The sequence below is a fragment of the Podarcis pityusensis genome, assembly GCF_964106645.2.
Source record: "Podarcis pityusensis genome assembly, chromosome: 1".
Lineage (NCBI taxonomy): Eukaryota > Metazoa > Chordata > Lepidosauria > Squamata > Lacertidae > Podarcis > Podarcis pityusensis.
Genome location: NC_138028.1, coordinates 102,857,504 through 102,877,971, shown reverse-complemented (window position 1 = coordinate 102,877,971; position 20,468 = coordinate 102,857,504). Strand labels below are relative to the sequence as shown.

The window sequence follows — 20,468 nt, the reverse complement described above, 5'->3', positions numbered from 1 at the left end:
TAATTATGATTATTGTGAGTGAAGACACACATAATATATAAAGAAGCCTTTCAGCACTTTCTTCTGGCATACTGAACCAGAGGTTGTGTTTGCCATCTGAGGCTGTTCTCAATGTGCCACATCAGCACAACAGGCCTTTTTTAGTGGTGGCTCCACAACTGTGGAATGCTCTTTCCACCCAGTTGTACCTGACCTATCTTTACCATTTTTTAGGCCCCAGGCAAATTATTCTTTTCCTCAAGGCTTGTGACCTCTTTCTTGCTTGTGTTTTAGTGGGGTGAGAGATGCATTAGCTGTCTGCAGACAGCTTTCCGGGTCATGTGGCCAGCATGACTAAACTGCTTCCGGCGCAATGGAACACTGTGATGGAAGCCAGAGTGCACGGAAACGCTGTTTACCTTTCCACTGCAGTGGTACCTATTTATCTACTTGCACTGGTGTGCCTTCGATCTGCTAGGTTGGCAGAAGCTGGGACAGAGCAACAGGAGCTCACCACTATTGCACGGATTCAAACTGCTGACCTTCCGATTGGCAAGCCCAAGAGGCTCAGTGGTTTAGACCACCGCGCCACCCACATCCCTATATTTTATGAGTGGGGTGGGGTTAAATATTCATTTTATTCTGATTTTTGTACTTGGGTTTAATGCTTGTTTCACTTTGTAAGTCACTTGGTGTCAGTTTTAACAAATGACAAAATAATATACTAATGAACTGAGTGCTGTTTTTTTTTGGGCGGGTACTGAATTTAGCATACTGGTTTGAACCAGCCAGCCAGTCTGTTGCCTGTGCATCTGCGGGCCATTTTAAATGGAAGCACTAGGTGGTTCACACAACATGGTAAGGCAAACTATGGCTTACCATGCAGGTGTTAATGTGCAGACTCCCAGAGAGGAGCTGACAGCCATTTTGCTTTTCCTTGGACTTTTCCACACCTGCACCACCCTGAGCCATGTCAAGATTTGGCTTAGCATGTCATCTGAACCTGGTTCCATTTTTTCCTTGTTAACCACAAGCTGTGGCTTAACTTAGTGTGGCACAGGAGTAACAAAGACCCAGAGCAAAGTAGATGTGAGCTCCAGAAACCTGAATATTTGAGGCACACTGGTAAACTATGATTTGGTTTACCATGTCAAGGAAACCAGGCCACTATGGTGAACTAAAAAGCCCTCTCAGGACAATTTCGCTATCAGGTGTATAAGCCTTTATTAAAACAAAAAAGAATATTATCTGCTAATTTTCTAATTTTGACTTTTGCATATGCAGTTTTAGGATGCCGGACATCTTCGTATCCAGAAGCTTCTTTCTAAAAGCTGAGAAGTCAAATCTTTTTGGCTTCAGTGTCATCTCAGGATTTCCTGCTTCACTGTAAAGGTAACCAACAAGTAGCTGCACACAGAGAAACATACAATGCTGCAACCATTATAGCATTTCCTGCCCAATGTTCCCATCAGAAAGAGCTAATAACTCTCTCTCTCTCTCTCCCCTGAACAAAAGTAAAAGTCAGACTGAAAGTTATGTTTGCACGACAATTTCTTTAGTAAATGTAGTTATAAAAAGTGGACTAAAGAGGGCAGGAGATACTCTTTGGAGAGAAAAAAGTGCAAGTGGCTGCATAGTCAGACTGGATGAGGAAACAATAATATACATTGCAATATATGATAAAGTGATTTATTTTCAATAAAAATCTGTAAAACTGCTTTAGTTACTTTGACATCTTGATTAACTGAGTTTCAAAGATATCTGTATGTGTTGAACCTTCTTCATGCTGATTGTTTCTAATACTTTATTGCATCTGGTATTGAATATGTATGCATTTTTTAAAAAACAAATACGAAAGCATCTGCCCTACTGTAGTTTTACTGGATTTGTCAGGGACAAAGTAGATTAATTTTAGGCCTCAGCCAGGCAACATTTCTGTGACAGTAAATGAAATCCAGGGTCCTTCACTGTTCATTTCCCACCCACTATCTTATTCTTTAGGCATTATTAGATGGTGATATGGTCAGGAAGAAAAATCCATTTCCTCCAATATCATTGAATTCCTTAAAAACAAAAAAAATACCCTACCAACAACACCACCCTAGAAAGTTTCTATATGTGTCATTTGGTGGATGGGGGGGGGGGGGGAGAGAGGGAATGAAGTTTACCTTGAATTATTATAGAATCTACTCCTTTTCAGATCCTGTAAGAAGAATAAAAAATTGTGTAGGTTTGCATTTGTATCCTGGGGAGTTCTGTAATAACATCTACGTGACTTTTAACAGCTTTGTCCATCAGTAATATATCCAGTACAGTGGTACCTCCGGTTGCGGACAGGATCTGTTCCAGTCGGATCCCGAGGTTTTCACAACCAGAGGTGCCTGTTTTGCACATGCACGCAGTGCACTAGAGTGCTTCTGTGCATGTGCGCGGCACGGTAGAACGCTTCTGTGCATGCATGCATGACGAAACCTGGAAAAATACTTCCGGGTTTGCCGCGAGTGTATCCCGAAGGATACGTAACCAGAGGTGCACGTAAGTAGAGGTACCACTGTATCTACAAATATGGGTTCCTTTTTCCATCATCTTTCCATTTGTTATTCTAGTGTGTCTCATAAGCCTTTCACACAGCACTAATTAAACGCCATCTTGAAACTATACCACCAGAGTACTAACTGCGTTTCTGCAAAATGGGATCCTCATAACAGAGGGTCCTGGTTGTGCGCGGGACCCAAGAACTCACCTGACAGGGTTAAAATGGGGGGGGGGAGGAGCAAGAAGTCCTGGCCATTTCCCTGGGATCACGCCAGGCAATTTTAGCCAATAGCCAGTGGGTGGCGTGATCCCAGGGGCTTTAAAAATGGCAGCGTGATGCAAGCAGGGGCACTTGCTTCACACGGCTGAACACCCGCCCACCCTCCCTAGTTTAGGTAGAGTCGCTTGGCCTTGCTTTTGTTTGGGTTGCCTGTTTTGGAACAGGGGCTGGGTAGGAATTTTTCCATTTGGCAGATTGACCTTAGCCATTTGGTTTTCACCTACCCCTTAGCAAATTGTCTCAACTTGTGACTTCCGGAGGTGGCGCCATCGGTAATGGCTGCTTCTCTCTAATTTGGAGAGAACTGGCTTTACGGAATTTGGGTCCTGTCGCTACGGCGCAGCGGGGACCCCCAAATAAATCACAGGCGGGTGAAGCCTGTGACCGTGGGACTCAGCGGGCACCGTTTGCGCCCCCCCAATTGCTAAAGGAGCTCGGCAACGGGCTCCGGAGTGGAGCGGGGGTGGCGTGGTGCTGTGAGCAAATTGCTTCTTCCGTGGAGCGAAGCCGCGAAGCTGTTACCGGAGAGCGCTGCCTTTTTCCTGGGATAATCGGCACTGAAAACAACTACCCGTGAGTAGGAGTAAATTGGATTTAAAGGGGGGAAAAAAGTTAATTTGGCACGGAGCGGGGAAGGTACAACCAGGAAGTCTACCTTCTCTGAATTGTAAATAGATCAAAGCAAAGAGACTTCAAAGCAGAAACTTGGAAAGTCACTTGGAAAAGACCTAAATTCTAACATCTTGAAAGTGATTCCCCCTCCGGATTGCAGGAGAGGAGGGGGGAAAAGACTGAGCTGAATTTCCCTGCAGTAAAGAAGGGGAGAGGAAGGAAAAATTTACAATTTAAGATTCGGAACGGACTGCCTTAAGATAGAGGTCCATAGTGAAAGTTTATTTCTGACAGCCAACTCTGCAAAAGTGATACAGTGTTTCTGAACCTCTTTTGGCTTGAAAGCAACTGTTTAAGTGTATTGAGACTGTGGACTTTTAAAGTAAATTGGGGGATTTATAAAGACTATTTTTGTTTCTAAAAAATTACAAATTCTGACGGTTACTGTGTCCCCCTAGAGGAGGTTGGACATTGTTACAACAACAGTTACAAAGAGGAAAATTCCATTCTATGTCAAAACAATTGGCTGACTGTGGGAGTGACCTTGAATGTCTATGAGACTGTTATGGCAGATGATAAGGGGAAATTGGAACCGCAGGAAAAAACTACTAGGTCTGGCAGACATTATCGGATAGACACTGCATTGCCTCGAAGGGGCTCAACATCTGGAGCATCTGGAGCATCAGGGGCCCCACTCCCACAGCCTAAATCAAAAGTTATGACGTCAGAAGAAGTTTTGGCACAGGCACTGGCAAAAATTAATGAATCTTTGGAAAGCCTAAGTAAACAGGTAACTGAGACAAATAGACAAGTAGCTGAAACAAATAGACAAGTAGTTGAGACAAATAGACAAGTTGTGGATTGTGATGGGACGATGAGCTGCTTGTGTGTAAAATCCTAGTCCCTCAGAGTTTGGTCAAGTTTGCAAACCTCTGTCTGTAACGGAGCCCCTTAAACATGGCTCCGTCAGTCGCTGGCAGATTCCGACAGTGGTTGCTTTCGGAATCGCTTCCAACATAAAAGCTCCTTAACGGAAACACGTCTTCTGGACTCTCTGCGTGACAGTTTCCGGCGAGGAGTGGGTGTCCCTACAGGAGGTCCTGAAACCTCCCCACTGTTTTCGCTGGAAGTGTCTCTGAGCCATCCCTCCAGCTCCCTTTCCCTCAGCTCAGCTCCTCTCCCCCTACTGGTTCCCTCTTCAGCTGCTGAGTCTCTCCCAACCTGTGTGAGCCCTTTCACTTCCCTTCCTTCCGATGGCAGTTCCCTGACATCCACCTCCCCTCCAGGGCCCCCTTCATCCCCTCTCGCCCCCTCCTCTACGGGCGGTGAGGAGGCAAAACCCCGGAATGAACTTCCTTCATCTTCCGATGTCCCGAACACTTCTCTCCACCTGTTGCGGTTCCTGGTCTCGAAGTACTCCTCCTCCTCAGAGTCCATCTCCCCTTCCCCTTCCGATTCCGAGAATCCTTCCAACTCCTCCTCCTCATCGGTGGTCCCAAAGTATTCCCTCCGGAACCTCTCCACAGGCTGAGGTTTCCTTGGGAACCTTTGATGGAACGTTTCTATCAATACCTCGTCATTGATATCTTCTGCCATTACCCAAGTGTTTTCTGACTCCGGTTCTCCTTCCCACGCTACCAAATACTCCACCTGATCCCCCTTCCATCTGGCGTCGAGGATTTCTGCCACATGGCTGCTGCATTCCCTTTCTTCTATGACCGGTCCCCGAGTGGCCATCCCTTCTCGTCCCCCCTCATACGGTGACAGTAACGACCTGTGAAATACTGGGTGCAGTTTCATGTGGTTGGGTAACCGGAGCCTGAAAGCCACTGGGTTGACCTGTTGAATGACCTCAAAGGGACCCAATCTCCTGGGTCTTAATTTCTTACAACCTCCTTTGAACGGCAACCCTTGGGTTGACAGCCACACCCTATCTCCCACCCTTATGGTTTCACCTTCCCTTCGGTTCTTGTCTGCCTGCCTCTTGTATTCTTCCTTCGCCCTTTCTAAGTTGAGTTGGAGCTGACGATGGATTGCTTCCATTTCTTCTACAAAATGCTCGGCTGCCGGGACACCCCATCTCTCCCCTTCTCCCCCTGGGAAAGCCCTGGGATGACACCCATAATTAGCCAAGAAGGGGCTCATCCCTGTGGACACATTCTCGGCATTGTTGTAGGCAAATTCCGCCAGCGCCAACTTTTCTACCCAGTCATTCTCTCTGTCATTGACATAACACCTCAGGTATTGCTGGAGGACCCCGTTTGCTCTTTCCGCCTGCCCGTTGGTTTCAGGGTGCCGGGCAGTCGAAAAGTTGACCTCCACCTGCAGTAAGCTCATGAGCTTCCTCCAGAACCTGGAAGTAAATTGTTTTCCTCGGTCTGAGACCACCCTCAATGGCACCCCGTGCAACCTAAAAATGTGTTCTACAAATAACTTCGCTGTCTCTTCCGCCGTGACTGCATGCGAGCAGGCTACAAAGTGGCACATCTTTGTTAGTAGGTCTACCACCACCATGATGGCTGTTTTCCCCTTGGACTTCGGCAGATCAGTCATAAAATCTATCGACACTGCCTCCCAAGGTCGTTCTGGGGTTGGTAAGGGTTCTAATAGCCCCGCCGGTGCCCGCCTCTCCCCTTTGGCTCGCTGGCATTGCTCACACCCTCTTACATACTCCCGTACATCTTCCCTCACCTTAGGCCACCAAAATTCCCTGGTGACCAACCACATGGTTTTGTGTTGTCCAAAATGCCCCGCCGTGGGGCTGTCGTGCAACTGCTTGAGTACCCTCCCCCTTAAGTCTCCTTCAGGGATATACAGTGCCCCTTTGTAATACAAAGCTCCATTTCTTTCCTCGAAACCCCCTGGTTCCTCTCCCTCACCCCTAAGACCTCTGAGCTTATTCTGGGCGTATTCATCATTCTCTGTTTCCTCTACCAGTTCTCTTTGTCCCACCAATGCCGCCCCACACACCCAGCGGTCCTCTGGAATGACATGTCTCTCTTCTGGTGCTCCCTCCCCCTCCAAATATTCAGGTTTGCGTGAGAGAGCGTCCGCCCTAATGTTCTCTGGGCCTGGCACGTAACAAATCTCAAAGTTAAATTTGGAGAACTCCTGGGCCCATCTCACTTGCCGTTGGTTGAGCACTCGTGCCGTCCTCCAATACTCTAGGTTCTTGTGGTCAGTGCACACTTGCACCTTATGTTGTGCGCCAATTAGCAGGTGCCTCCATCTCCGGAACGCCTCATGAATGGCTAGTAGTTCTCGGTCATACACCGTGTAGTTCCTCTCGGATTTGTTCAGCTTTCGCGAAAAAAAGGCACACGGTCTCCACTCTGACTCCTCCTTCCCTGGCTGCAGAAGCACCGCCCCAATAGCTCTGTCTGATGCGTCAGTTTCCACTCTCATCGGTTTTTGTAAATCCACATGCAGGAGTTGTTGTTCCGAGGCGAAGGCCCTTTTTAGTTCCTCAAATGCTCGCTCCGCCTCCTCAGTCCAAACGAACTTCTTCTTACTGCTGAGACAGTCCGTAATGGGCGCCGTCAGGTGGGCAAAGTTTCGGATGAACTTACGATAGAAGTTCCCAAATCCTAGGAACCTCTGCACATCCTTCCTTGTTTTGGGTGTTTTCCATTCCAGCACCGCCTGGACCTTGCCGGGATCCATGGCCAATCCCTTGTCTGACAGGCGATACCCCAGGAATTCCACCTCCTTGGTATGAAACTGACACTTCTCCAGTTTCACCCACAGCTGGTTGGCTTGCAGCCTGCTCAACACTTCTCTGACGTCTCTCACATGCTGCTCCTCATTCTCAGAATACACCAACACGTCGTCTAAGAAGGCCACACAATTCTTGTAAAGCAAAGGCCCCAGGACGTGGTTCATAAACGATTGAAAGCACGCGGAGCCTCCTTGTAGGCCGAAGGGCATAACTAAATATTCAAATGCCCCCAAAGGGGTGAACATGGTGGTTTTCCATTCATCCCCCTTCCTTATTCGTATCAGGTTGTACGCCCCCCTTAGGTCCAGTTTAGTAAAAATCTTTCCCTTCCTGACCCTTGTCAAAATGTCGTCAATCCTGGGCATAGGGAAAGCCACTGGTTCTGACACTGCATTTAAGGCCCTGAAGTCACACACAAGCCTCGGCTTGTTCGTGTTTTTTTTATCCACAAAAAACACTGGGCTGCCCCCCACCGCCCTGGACTCTCTGATGAACCCTCTCTTCAGGTTCTTGTCAATGAACTCTCTTAGCTCCTGCATCTCTCTGTCTGACATGGCGTACAGCTTGCCTACAGGGAGCTGTGCCCCAGGGAGTAAATTGATTTGACAGTCAAAGGGTCTATGCGGGGGTAGTTGGTCAGCTTCCCTTTCGCTGAAGACGTCGCGGAGATCTGCGTATTGTCGTGGTACCTTCACGTTCTCCGTTACTTCAGTCCCTGCTAGGGTGGCTTGGGCCCCTGCCAAACCCTTTCCCTCTTTGCAGTGTTCTAAGCAATGTGCTGAACCAAAAGAAACCACTCTCTGATGCCAGCCCACCAGCGGATCATGTAACGCTAGCCAGCTCATCCCCAATATAATGGGAGCTCCTCCCAAGGTGGCCACATTAAACGCTATCAGTTCGGTGTGCCTTGCCACCTTCATTATCATTGGGACGGTCTGCAAGCTGACTTCTCCTCCCAACAGCTCCCTGCCATCGATCGTGGTCACCTGCAGGGGGTTGCTTAAAGGGATCGTCTGTATCTGGTGTTCAGCTGCAAACTCTTTGCTCATGAAATTGCAGGAGCTGCCTGAGTCCAACAGCGCCTTTATCTTTAGAGGGTGTCCGTTTGGCAGCTCTAGCGCCACTTCTATCACTAGGGCGGGTTTAGGAGGTTCTGGCGTGGGCACTTTCACTGCTCTTTGGCCTGGCTGCTGTGCCCCGACGGTGGCAGCCAGGCGTTGGCTTTTACTTGCTTCGGTATTTCTTCCTCTCTTCCCTCCACAGCTCCTACCATCCCTTGCCATTCCTTCCTCTGGGGGCAGACTCTGGCAAAGTGACCTGGCTGTTGGCAGAGATAGCATTTCCGGGCGCCTTTTCCCTCCTTCTTTCCCCCCTCACTGGGCTTTGAAACTGCGCGCGCGCGCGCTGTTCCGATTTCCATCGGCTCTGCCGGCGGGAAAGTTGGCTCTGGAATGTCTGGAATGCGGAACTCCTTCCAACGTTCCCCCTTCCCTTCCCGCCTCTCCAATGCTCTCGCCTCCTGGCGCGCTCCTATGGTCAGCGCTGATTTGGTCAGCTGGTCCATAGACTCCGCCCTGGGCGCCCGGGAAAGTTCGTCTTTCACAGCCGAAGAAAGCCCTTCTTCAAAGAGCATTTGAATGGGTTCCGCCGATAGATCCCACCCCAATTTATGGATCAACATGGTGAACTCAGTCCAGTACTCACGGACAGATCGGCTCCCCTGTTTGCAAGCCATTAACTGTCTGCGGACCACTCCCTGTTCAATATCGCTGGAAAACATCAGATCCATGGCGCGAAAGAACTTCATCGTGTCCTTTAGGACGTCACTATTCGCTGCCATCAGGGGTCTAACCCAGTCTCTCGCCCCCTTTTCAAGATGCCCAATCACGAAAGCCACTCGTGATTCCTCGTCAGGGAATTCATCAAACTGCAGATTGAGGGCATATTGCATCTCTGTCCGAAAGCCATGATAGTCTTTGGGCTCCCCCCCAAACTTCTGCACCAATCCTGGTACCTTTCTGACGAGCTGGGTGTCTTTCCCCTTTTTGTCTGCATCCTGAGCCCTCCTCTCCTCAAGCCTCGCCGTCTGCAGCGCTAGCTGGACCTCCAACACCCGGTACCTTTCTTCCAGGCTTGGACCCGCTCCAGCTCCTGCTTCTCCGGTTCCGGCTGGGTTGCTCATGATGCCTTCTCCTGCACAAGCTGCTCACGAAGACTGTCGGAATGCTGTGATGGGACGATGAGCTGCTTGTGTGTAAAATCCTAGTCCCTCAGAGTTTGGTCAAGTTTGCAAACCTCTGTCTGTAACGGAGCCCCTTAAACATGGCTCCGTCAGTCGCTGGCAGATTCCGACAGTGGTTGCTTTCGGAATCGCTTCCAACATAAAAGCTCCTTAACGGAAACACGTCTTCTGGACTCTCTGCGTGACAGTTTCCGGCGAGGAGTGGGTGTCCCTACAGGAGGTCCTGAAACCTCCCCACTGTTTTCGCTGGAAGTGTCTCTGAGCCATCCCTCCAGCTCCCTTTCCCTCAGCTCAGCTCCTCTCCCCCTACTGGTTCCCTCTTCAGCTGCTGAGTCTCTCCCAACCTGTGTGAGCCCTTTCACTTCCCTTCCTTCCGATGGCAGTTCCCTGACATGGATGCATCAAATAAAATTGATTTAAATACTGCAAGTATTAATACCTTGGGACAGAAGGTGAATGCCAATACAGAGACTATCGAAAAATTACTACAGGAATCTGCCTTGATTCGACAGACTGCACAGGAAGCAAAAGATATTGCAATTGCTACTCAAGAGAAAATTCCACCTGTATACAAGAAATTGGAGGACCATGATGTGACATTTTCTATGATCGAATTAAAAGATAGACAGAGAAATCTGAGAATTAGGGCTGTTCCAGAGCGGGAGAAAGATAATTTGGCTGACTTTCTTACACAGGAATTTACAGATTTTTGGCAATTGGACCCGGGGAAGGAAGAATTTAAGATAGTGAATGCATTTAGGCTCGGAAGAAGACAAGGTAAGGGCAAGGTGAGAGACTGTTTGATTACCTTTCGAACAAAAGAAGAGAGAGATAAAATTCTGAATTTGCACTATCAAAAAACTTTGGAAATTGATGACTCAAGATTAGTGATTTTTATCAATATGGAGGCCAAATGGCCGACATATTGGGAAATTTTGGAGCAAGAAGGAGATAAATTGAGATTGCAGAGTTTTGAAAAATTAAAAAATAAAGTGAGAGATTGGCTCCACTACTATCAGATAATGGAGGCATATAATTTGGATAAGAAAATAGGCTTCCAAGTGGAAAAGTCAAAATTAGAAACAGAATTGTTAGAACCCAAAACTAAAAATTTGTCAAGAATGTATAACTTGCTGTTGAAATGGAATACTCAGGATGAAACGGTGAAATCTGCTATGATTAAATGGGCACAAGATGTTGGACATAATATTATGTTCGCTGACTGGGAACAGTTATGGACCACAGGTATGAAGTTTACGGCATGTAATGCCTTAAGAGAGAATATTATGAAAATGATATACAGGTGGTACATGACCCCAGTCAAGCTTGCAAAAATTTATCATTTGCCCGATAATAAATGTTGGAAATGTAAAGAAACTGAAAGTACATTCTTTCACCTTTGGTGGACGTGCCCAAAGATTAAGGCTTTCTGGGAAATGATATATAATGAACTGAAAAAGGTATTTAAATATACCTTTCTGAAGAAACCAGAGGCCCTTCTCTTGGGCATTGTTGGCCAACTGGTGCCAAAGAAGGACAGAACCTTTTTCATGTATGCTACAACAGCAGCAAGAATACTTATCGCAAAGTATTGGAAGACACAAGATCTACCCACTTTGGAAGAATGGCAGATGAAGGTGATTGACTACATGGAATTGGCGGAAATGACTGGCAGAATCCGAGACCAGGGAGAAGAGTCGGTGAAAGAAGACTGGAAGAAATTTAAGGACTATTTACAGAAATATTGCAAAATTAAGGAACTTTAGAAGGATGTTGGATAGAAACTAAGAGGTTTTTAGCTGTAATGCTTTAAGAGACATGGAAGAAAAAAAAAAGGTTAACAATTGGGTAAAAGATTAATGGTAAGGATTTGCTGAACCAACAAATTGAATTGGAATACAAAGAAGGGAGGTATGAGGAGGTCCGGGGAAATAAGAGTAAGGAAGATAGGTTATGGAACATTATTGTGTTTTTAACTGTTTTATTTTGTACGTTTTTTTTTATCTTCTACTTTTTTGCTGTATTTTAAAACTTTATACTTTTTTCTTTGTTTTGTATTTTCATGTATTTTTGTGAAACTTTAATAAATATCATTATTAAAAAAAAAAGCAAATTGTCTCAACTTGTAAGGTGGTGGTTAGGCATTGGCTCAGTTGGATTGTGGGGGAGGGGAGGTGCGGCCATCACCTGCCCCTCCAGGAGCTGGGTATTCCATTAAAGGAATCTGGGAGTCCTGGATCTTGTCTGAAGTCCACTTGAGGGGCTAGGTCCATGCCAGGACCACAGGAACCCCCAGGGTGACCTTAGGTTGGTACCCTCATCGACCTAGCTCCCTCGTTTGGTTTACCCCATTGGACTGCCACCCAGAGAGGTGGAGTCAGTTATAGTGGGAAGTCAATGCCTAAGCCAATATTGCTTACGTGATTGTATTTCAATAAAGCTGTGGCCAAAATTTGCCCCAAAACTTAAACTAATATAAGTGTCCGTGTGTATTTATTTTGGGGGTGGGTCTTGGGGCCTTGAGACACAAATGGTTCTGACCAGCCAGATACATTTCTCACCGCACCATCCTTTCCCCCAAGAAATCCAGGGCCACATTAATTAGCTTATCCTTCTTATGAAGAACCGTGCAATAATTATGAACAATTATCAGAGCTCTGCTCCTGTGAAGAACAGTTTTCTTTTCTTTTTTAAAGAAATTGGGTTTCAGTAGCTCTGGCTGCTGCCATCAGCATATGCCTTGGTCACGTCAAGGTTGGGCTTCCACAATGCACTCTGTATGGTGCTGCCTTTGAACACTGTATGGAAACTTCTATGGTGTAATGCCATAGTGGTGTAGTGGTTAAGAGTTAAGAACGGTAGTCTCGTAATCTGGGGAACTGGGTTCGCGTCTCTGCTCCACATGCAGCTGCTGGGTGACCTTGGGCCAGTCACACTTCTCTGAAGTCTCTCAGCCCCACTCACCTCACAGAGTGTTTGTTGTGGGGGGAGGAAGGGAAAGGAGGATGTTAGCTGCTTTGAGACTCCTTCAGGTATTGATAACGTGGGATATCAAATCCAAACTCTTCTTCTTCTTCTTCTAATACACAACTGTAATGGAGCAGGCTGTGTGCAGAGCACATAAGACCCATTTTCTGGGCACAATTCAAAAAGGTGGTTCTGAGCTTTTATGCTGTAAATTTTCTGATATCAGAATATGTTAGGAACCATGTTTTGCTATATCAGGAGTGGGAGACTCTCCCCCTGCCCCCCCCCCGATTGGGGGTTATATTCCCATCTCGGTAATCTTCTAGTAGTGGGCAGGACCAGAAACAAAAGTAACAAATGTAATATTTACCATTGTGCAGTAAACAATTTTGTATACCTGTTTTCATACCCCTTTTTCTCTATGCTCCAGCTAGATAAGCAAGATAGATTAACAGAGTTCAAGGACACATTCCAGTCAGGCCAAAAAACTCAAGGAAAGTATGAAGCAGCAATGGTGAATGGTGTGGCCCAGGGAGAACAGATGTGGTTGAGGAGGGTGTGTGGCATTGGGAGAGTCCCGCGGGTCAAATAGTGAGGCCTTGAAGGCCATATTTGGCCCCTGGGCATAAGGTTTCCCACCCCTGTGTGTTCATGCAAGTTATTTTGGAAAGCCCTGCTTTGCATATCCTAGCTCCTCCCCCCCCAAAAAAATACTGCTCAAGAATGAAGTACTAAGATCTTTCTGACCCATTTAAAGATGGAGGAACAAAATACCTTCCTTCTTCTGTGGCATTTTAGTAAACTAAATCTTCTACAAACTCATACAGCTAAATGAATTTCACCCTTTGATAACTTCCATAGAACATGCAAAAATTAAAACATACCATGAAGGCAACTGCTAATGAAAAGTGATGGTTGAGGCTGCACTGCCTCAGATGCTGTGGAAACAGCAAGCCAAAATATATTTGAGATATGCCAAATCAAAGTGGAATAATAATAATAAATGTATTTGATCTCAAACAATATGTATGTGTGAAAGCGAGAGAGAGAAAGAGAAAGAGAGAGAGAGAGAGAGAGAGAGAGAGAGAGAGGTTGCTAATGACTTGTGAGCATCTCCTCAATATTAAGAACTTTGTGACAAATTTGAGTGCTTCACAACAACCCTTTCTGTGACTGATTCTTTTCAAGACTGCAGCTCTGCCCATTGCCTTTTCTTTGAAGCAAGTCCTATAATGACTGTGTGAAAGATGGTGGAATCAGAGCCTGGAATCATTTTAAAAAGAAAGAAAGGAAAAAAAGAACTTGGATATGAAATATATTTATTAGTTTTGGGGATGACCACATGAGCGCGTATCTTTGACCTTGCTAACAGTTTGTGAAATATCAAGGCTATTTCCTCTTTGGAGGCAGTGAGAGATTTTACCTTCTTGGGCTCCATGATCACTGCAGATGGTGACAGCAGCCGCAAAATTAAAAGATGCCTGCTTCTTGGGAGAAAAGCAATTACAAACCTAGATAGCATCTTAAAAAGCAGAGACATCACCTTGCCGACAAAGGTCCATATAGTTAAAGCTATGGTTTTCCCAGTAGTGATGTATGGAAGTGAGAGCTGGATCATAAAGAAGGCTGATCGCCAAAGAATTGATGCTTTTGAATTATGGCGCTGGAGGAGACTCTTGAGAGTCCCATGGACTGCAAGAAGATCAAACCTATCCATTCTGAAGGAAATCAGCCCTGAGTGTTCACTGGAAGGAGAAATCCTGAAGCTGAGGCTCCAATACTTTGGCCACCTCAGGAGAAGAGAAGACTCCCTGGAAAAGACCCTGATGTTGGGAAAGATGGAGGGCACAAGGAGAAGGGGACGACAGAGGACGAGATTGTTGGACAGTGTTCTCGAAGCTACCAACATGAGTTTGATCAAGCTGTGGGAGGCAGTGGAAGACAGGAGTGCCTGGCGTGCTCTGGTCCATGGGGTCATGAAGAGTCAGACATGACTAAACAACAACAACAGAACCTGTGACCTGTGCTGGTCTTTAACTCCCACTGCTGGTCTTTAACTCCCACCAATTTCCTCTTCATTTTTACAATGTGCTGAACAGGGGCAGGGGAGGCAGGAGGGAGGAAAATACTTCTCTGAACTAGTTGCTCTTCAATTGAAGTCTTTCTTGGGCAACAGGTAAGTGCATGGGTAAAAATTGACTGCTTATTGATAACTGAGGCCCCAGTTATCTTTAATCTGACTGGGTTGAGAGCCAGATTGACATGGAACGGGCACTTGGGCCGGGCGGGAATACAGGAGGTGCGCATGACATTGTTATTAAAGGAAACCATAGCATGGTGTGGTCTCTTGTCAGTGCACTGGGGGCTCCTCTGAATTCCTATTGAGCCCTGTGCTGATCCCTGCCCAGGTGAGTATGGGCCCTTCATTCATGTTATTCCTGCATTCACATTATTCAGTGAATATTGTGGTTTTTGTCAACCTTACACAAAAGCCGGGCTTTCCTAGCCTAAAGTGCTCCAAAGCCATGATGGGGAGCCTGTGGCCATCTAGATGTTGCTGGATTCCACCTCTCATCAGCCCTAGCCAGTATAGCCCATGTTTTGGGATGATGGGAGTTGGAGTCCAACAAGTTCATGGGAAGGGTGTTTCCACCTGCTCCACCTTTTGCCCTCGGAAGTCTTATAAGAAGCTGCTGCAAGAAAGAGACTATGAGTCACATCTTGGGATGGGTGTTTCTAGGACTAAGGTGAAACTGTGAAGCTCCCTTGTTATCTTTGTTATAGGGTGCTGCATGCTATTGAGGCAATCTTGTTACCGTATATTTATAGTATCAAAATGTGGAGGTTTCTTTAGTACATTATTATATTTTTGTTTTTGCTATGTTATTATGAAATAGTTACTCTGTTATTATTTTGCTGATATTAAGAAATTGTTCTTGTTTGTTTGAAACACACCCCAGTTTCTTTGTTGCAAGTCGCTTTGAACATGAGTGTATGGAAAAGTCTCATAAAAATAAAATCAATGAATGAATGAACTTCTGAAGAGCCACAGGCTTCCCATCCATGCCCACCGCATCCGTGTGTGACAGCCATCTAATAAGTTGACTGCCTACTTTAATGGCAATAACTACTCTGTCGCCCACCAGAAACCCATTCAGAGCTGCAACTCTGCATTTCTTCTTTGGCATCCCTTTGCTATGAAAGTACTGTTCCTTTGTTGCTCATAGCCCAATCTGAAGAGATTGTGGCTATGTAGTAGCATAATTGAGAGCATCAGAGAGTGCCAGTACCCAGTCCCAGCTTCCCCACCTTCTCATCTTTCTCCCAGTAAGCAGCATAGCTGTCAACTTTTCCCTTTTCCTTCGAGGAATCTTATTTGGAATAAGGGAATTTCCCTTTAAAAAAGGGAAATGTTGACAGCTATGGTAAGCAGAAGCCATACCACTGTGGGAAACTAGCAATGTGGCTCCATCCCATCAAGTGAGCCGCTTCTCCATGAACAGGACTCTGTTAAACATCTCACCTAGCTGTCATAACCCAGCAGCTTAGCTAAGACCAGAGCTGGCCCTGCCATTAGGTGGAATGAGGTGACTGCCTCAGATGACAGATTTTGAGTATCAGCAGTGAGTTGTGGAGGACAAAGGTTTGTGAGCCACATATCCCACTCTGGACTGCCTTAACCCAACATCAGGTGTAGCAGAAGATGTCACCTTGTCGAAGAGTCAATTACCAGACTACTCAGCTTCTGAACATAGGAGAGGGTCTTCCCCTTCACTTCAAGCAGCAAATCGTTTTGGACAAACCCCAGCTAAGATACAGGGAACCAATTCATAAGATTCCAAACAGATTTCTCCCATGATGTCAGGATGTACAGAACCTCTGAGTTCTGTTCCAGTTTGGTTGGTTACCTCGGATACTAGAACTGCTTTAATTTCATGTGTCGTGAGGCCTCCAGTGTAGTTATCGCCCATATAGGCACCCTGTAGGCATTGTGGCCTGAATTCCTTGAACGACAACCAAATGTATGACTATGGTATCAGACTGCAACCACGGTTATTCTGGCACAGGTTACCAGGTTACCAGTGGACGGAATTTCAAAACAGCTGCAGAACACCTGGGCTAAATGTCCTACTGTGTCAGATGACAGCCTTGGGAAAGAGATAGGAATGAAAGCCCCGATCTGCTCAAGTGCTTCCTAACTTTTCTGCAGAAGTTTAAAGACTGAAAATATACTGCTTAAATTAAAGGAAGAAATCATATTCTCAGGACGCCAGTTGCTTTGCCAGATTCCAGGTTCTTCTTCAATTTAGCAACCCTGAAGATCCATTTGCCTTTTACTAATTTACTAGCTAGCTTTCTAATAAGTGAAATTGTATGTAAATGGATGCTATTTTGGGAGAATTTACTATGACATTTATAGTTAATCACTGTCTTAGGAAGTTTGGATTTGACTTTCCACTATTTTTTTAATTTTTTTGCATTAATCGGGAATTTTAACTAGCAGCTAAAGTTTCTGGTTTCATATCAGCAGGAAGCAATTGAAGCATAAGTGGTGTTTAGAAAACATAAAGATATGTGATATTTAATTTAATGCATGTTTACCAAGGAGATTGAATTAAGTCGATACAGTGCCAGCTTCTATAAGTCCAGGAACAAGGTCCTGTTGCATAGGGATATCTGTTGGCTATGGCAGATGGAGTTGAATAATTGCACGAAATGTTTTCCTTGGCATTTCTGATAATGGGCAGTCTCCTTTGAATGCCACAGATGAGCTACTGATGGAACGTTCATTCTGATTTGCTTGTAGAAAGCTTATGCAAGCCATGCTAGTAGGGGCTGATGGGAGATAGAGTCCAACAACATCTAAAGCATCATAGGTTATCCACCCCTGCTCTCCATATTTTTGATTACAGGTAGGTAGCCGTGTTGGTCTGCCATAGTTGAAACAAAATAATAATAAAAAATCCTTCCAGTAACACCTTAGAGACCAACTAAGTTTATTATTGGTATGAGCTTTCGTGTGCATGCACACTTCTTCAGATACACTGAAACAGAAGCCCCCAGACCCTTATATATAGTGAGAGGGTGGGGAGGGGTATTACTCAGAAGGGTGCTAGGAATGGGTGATTGGCTGATAGGTGTGGTAAACCTGTTGACAACTGTTAACGACTGCAATTGGTCTTACAGGAAAAAGCAAGGGGTGAGATGGCTAAAAATAGCTTTTTCATGCATAATGAGATAAGAATCCAATGTCTCTATTCAGACCAGGTCTCTCCATGGTTTTAAGTTTGGTAATAAGTTGCAATTCAGCAACTTCTCTTTCCAGACTTTGAAAGACAAAGTCTGATAGAGAGGCCTGAGAGTCTACATCCCTGCTTTAACAGTTCTATCTGCAAACTCTCTATAGACCACAATAGTTGGGTTTAAGCTGGTTTGGTCTATTTGATGCACACTCCAGCCTGCCAACATTCAATTACCTCAGCGTAACTCCAAGGGCAATGATGGCCACACTCACACCCTACATTTAAAGCACTATGGTGCCACTTTAAGCAGCCATGGCTTCCCCCAAAGAATTCTGGGACGTGGTTCATAAGGGTGCTGAGAGTTGTTAGGAGGGCTCGTATTCCATTCCCAGAGCCACAACTCCCAGAGTTCCCCATGCAGAGCACATTGGTTCTGAGAATTGTAGCTCTGGACAGGGAACAGACGTCTCCTAACAACTCTCAGCAGCCTTGACAAACTGCAGCTCCCAGAATCCTTTGAGGGAAGCCATGGCTGTTAAAAATGGTGTGCTTTAAATGCATGGTGTGGATGTGGCCAATATGCATACCCAGTTTTAAGGTGTTGAGTCGAACAGCGATGAGAAAATGGGATTAGCAGGACAAGCTGCTATCAGCAGCCCACCAGGTTTGCAAGCTCTCCAAGTCAGGACTCATTTTCTTTATTGACAACAGAAAGTAGATACCTTTCGATAAACCCAGGAGCTAATGAATAAATAATGAGGCTTAATGAATAATTTAATCCCAGTACTAGAACGCCTCTCTCTCCCTTTTTAAAAAATAAGATATATATATATATATAATCTGTGGAACTGCAAAATACCAGAATGTGGTTTTGTGAAATGGAATGGTACTGCAGGGTTAAAGTTACATTTCACAAAAAGCGGGGGATAGGACTCTCTCACCCACCCCTTTTCTGATCTGTGATATAATGGAAATGTCAAATTTGGCATAATAAACGAGGGGAAAAGTATATAAAGTGACAGAGGTGGTTTTTACTTCAGGGTGAAAGAAGAGACCTTGGCCCTTTCCCCAAGGCTTTGCGTGTTCCTTCTGCTGCCAAGCAAGGAATGAAATGATGCCAGGTATATCCAGTTAAGACTCTCTAGCCCTGCAGATCTCTTGGGAGTTTCTAAAATTATCCTAGCACATGGGCAAGCAGCAAGAGCAATGCTTCTACTGTATGCAATTTGGCTTTGGTGTACTGAGGGCATCTCCTTAGTGTCTTCTGTGTGGAGGAAAGTTGCACCTGGTGTGAGCCTCCAACGTACTTTTAAGAGCCAGGAGAGAAGTACATTTTTATATTTCACTTGGGAATGCACTCAGAAACCTTGTGGTTTTTGTCACAGAGCCCATGCTGCTCTCTGCTGCAAACATACACCCAATTTAAGCAAGGTACTCAACAGTCTCAAATTGCTTACTCATCCTGAATTTCACAGCCAGGTTGCCATTTAAATTGAACTCCCGGCCGTTACGTTTCTCCCATTAGAACTCTTAAATAGCTATAGTACCTGAGTAATGGGTGAACCTCCACTCAGAAGAAATGGGCTCTGCAGATGGCACAATTCTCTATCGCAGCACACACACACACACACACACACACACACACACACACTAAAAACTGTTATTCTGAACCTAATAACAAGATCCATTGAAGCGTGCCATACTTCCAATGGCATCAGTGAGAGCACAAGAGGTCTAATCACCATATCTCAAAGGCCATGCAAGTAGCCCTAGTACCTGCAACAATGTCCTGGGCACTTTGAGAAATGCCCCTTTCCAAAGGTACTTGAGTCCATTTTCCTGGAAAAGACATGTCCCAAAGCACCCAATTTCCTGGCACACTTTTATAGCAGTGTGGAAGACACAAGAAGCCTCCTTCTTCCACTTTTGCTACTGCCCTGCCTTCCACCACCAGCCAACCGAGTCATGCCAGGTATCTATGATTGCTTCTTCTCCTGCTTAGGTTAAGTTACAGTCAGGGCTTTTTCCTCTCTTAAAAAAATGTTTAGGGGTACTCTCATTTTGACTCAAGAAAACCACCATTTTATAGTTCAAATCGGGGTAAATAAATACAGTAAATGGACAAAAGTACAAAGAACATGCATTACCTCATATTACACAGCTGACAGCTCACAGTAACTTCCACACTGCTTCACACATTAAACGCTCGCTTCCGCCTGAGACTCAGGAAACACCATGACAGGAAATGAGACCGCCGTTGGAGGTAGCAACGAAACTGATGATTCACCGTTAGATGCACAAAATGTTTAGGGGTACACATACCCCTAAGTCTCCCCAGAAAAAAGCACTGGTTACAGCAAACTTCTGTGACTTCACTACACTTGAGTATTTTATTTCAGTGCACATAGATCTATGATATGTTACTTCTAACTGCTATAACAACAGAATGTTATTAGCGTTCAGTTCGCCATGTTTTTGTACACAAAGCTGCCAATAAAATTCTCACCCAGGATTTCAGACTCAAAAGGCTGGTTTCAAAGACTGAGCAAAGTGAAGGGGGACAACAATACTCTTCTATTCAGTAAGCATATTCTGTGTAAAGTATTATTTCTTTGAGTAAATGATCTCCTAACTTTGCTTGTTACATTTTTTTTTTTTTTGCAAATGTTACACAATAATTATTTTGCTGCAGTGAAACCCCCTATATCTTCCTCTATATGTTTAAAATATTAAAGCCATGCACAGAGGTAAATCCTCCTTACAGTATATGGCAAATTAGGCAAGCAGTTTCTCAAAACAATAATGAGTTGCTTGGTATATAAATCCCCTCACCTACTGAGCTAAAAATGAATCCTATAAATTATATGCAACTTTCCCACCATGTACTTGTAA

At 45.2% G+C, this 20,468-nt stretch overlaps 1 long non-coding RNA gene across 3 annotated transcripts; it reads right to left on the bottom strand.

Annotated features, from left to right (window-relative positions):
• Positions 1–1,186: 1,186 nt before the first annotated feature.
• Positions 1,187–16,434, bottom strand: LOC308479227. Of its 3 annotated transcripts, none has more exons than XR_013987561.1 (3): positions 16,242–16,434; positions 2,148–2,182; positions 1,187–1,363 (listed from the first exon to the last, which is right to left on the bottom strand). It is a non-coding gene; the product is annotated as an uncharacterized lncRNA (long non-coding RNA). The 3 variants fall into 3 exon arrangements; XR_013987562.1 differs by lacking the exon at positions 16,242–16,434 and adding an exon at positions 16,044–16,172; XR_013987563.1 differs by lacking the exon at positions 16,242–16,434 and adding an exon at positions 15,857–16,151.
• Positions 16,435–20,468: the final 4,034 nt, after the last annotated feature.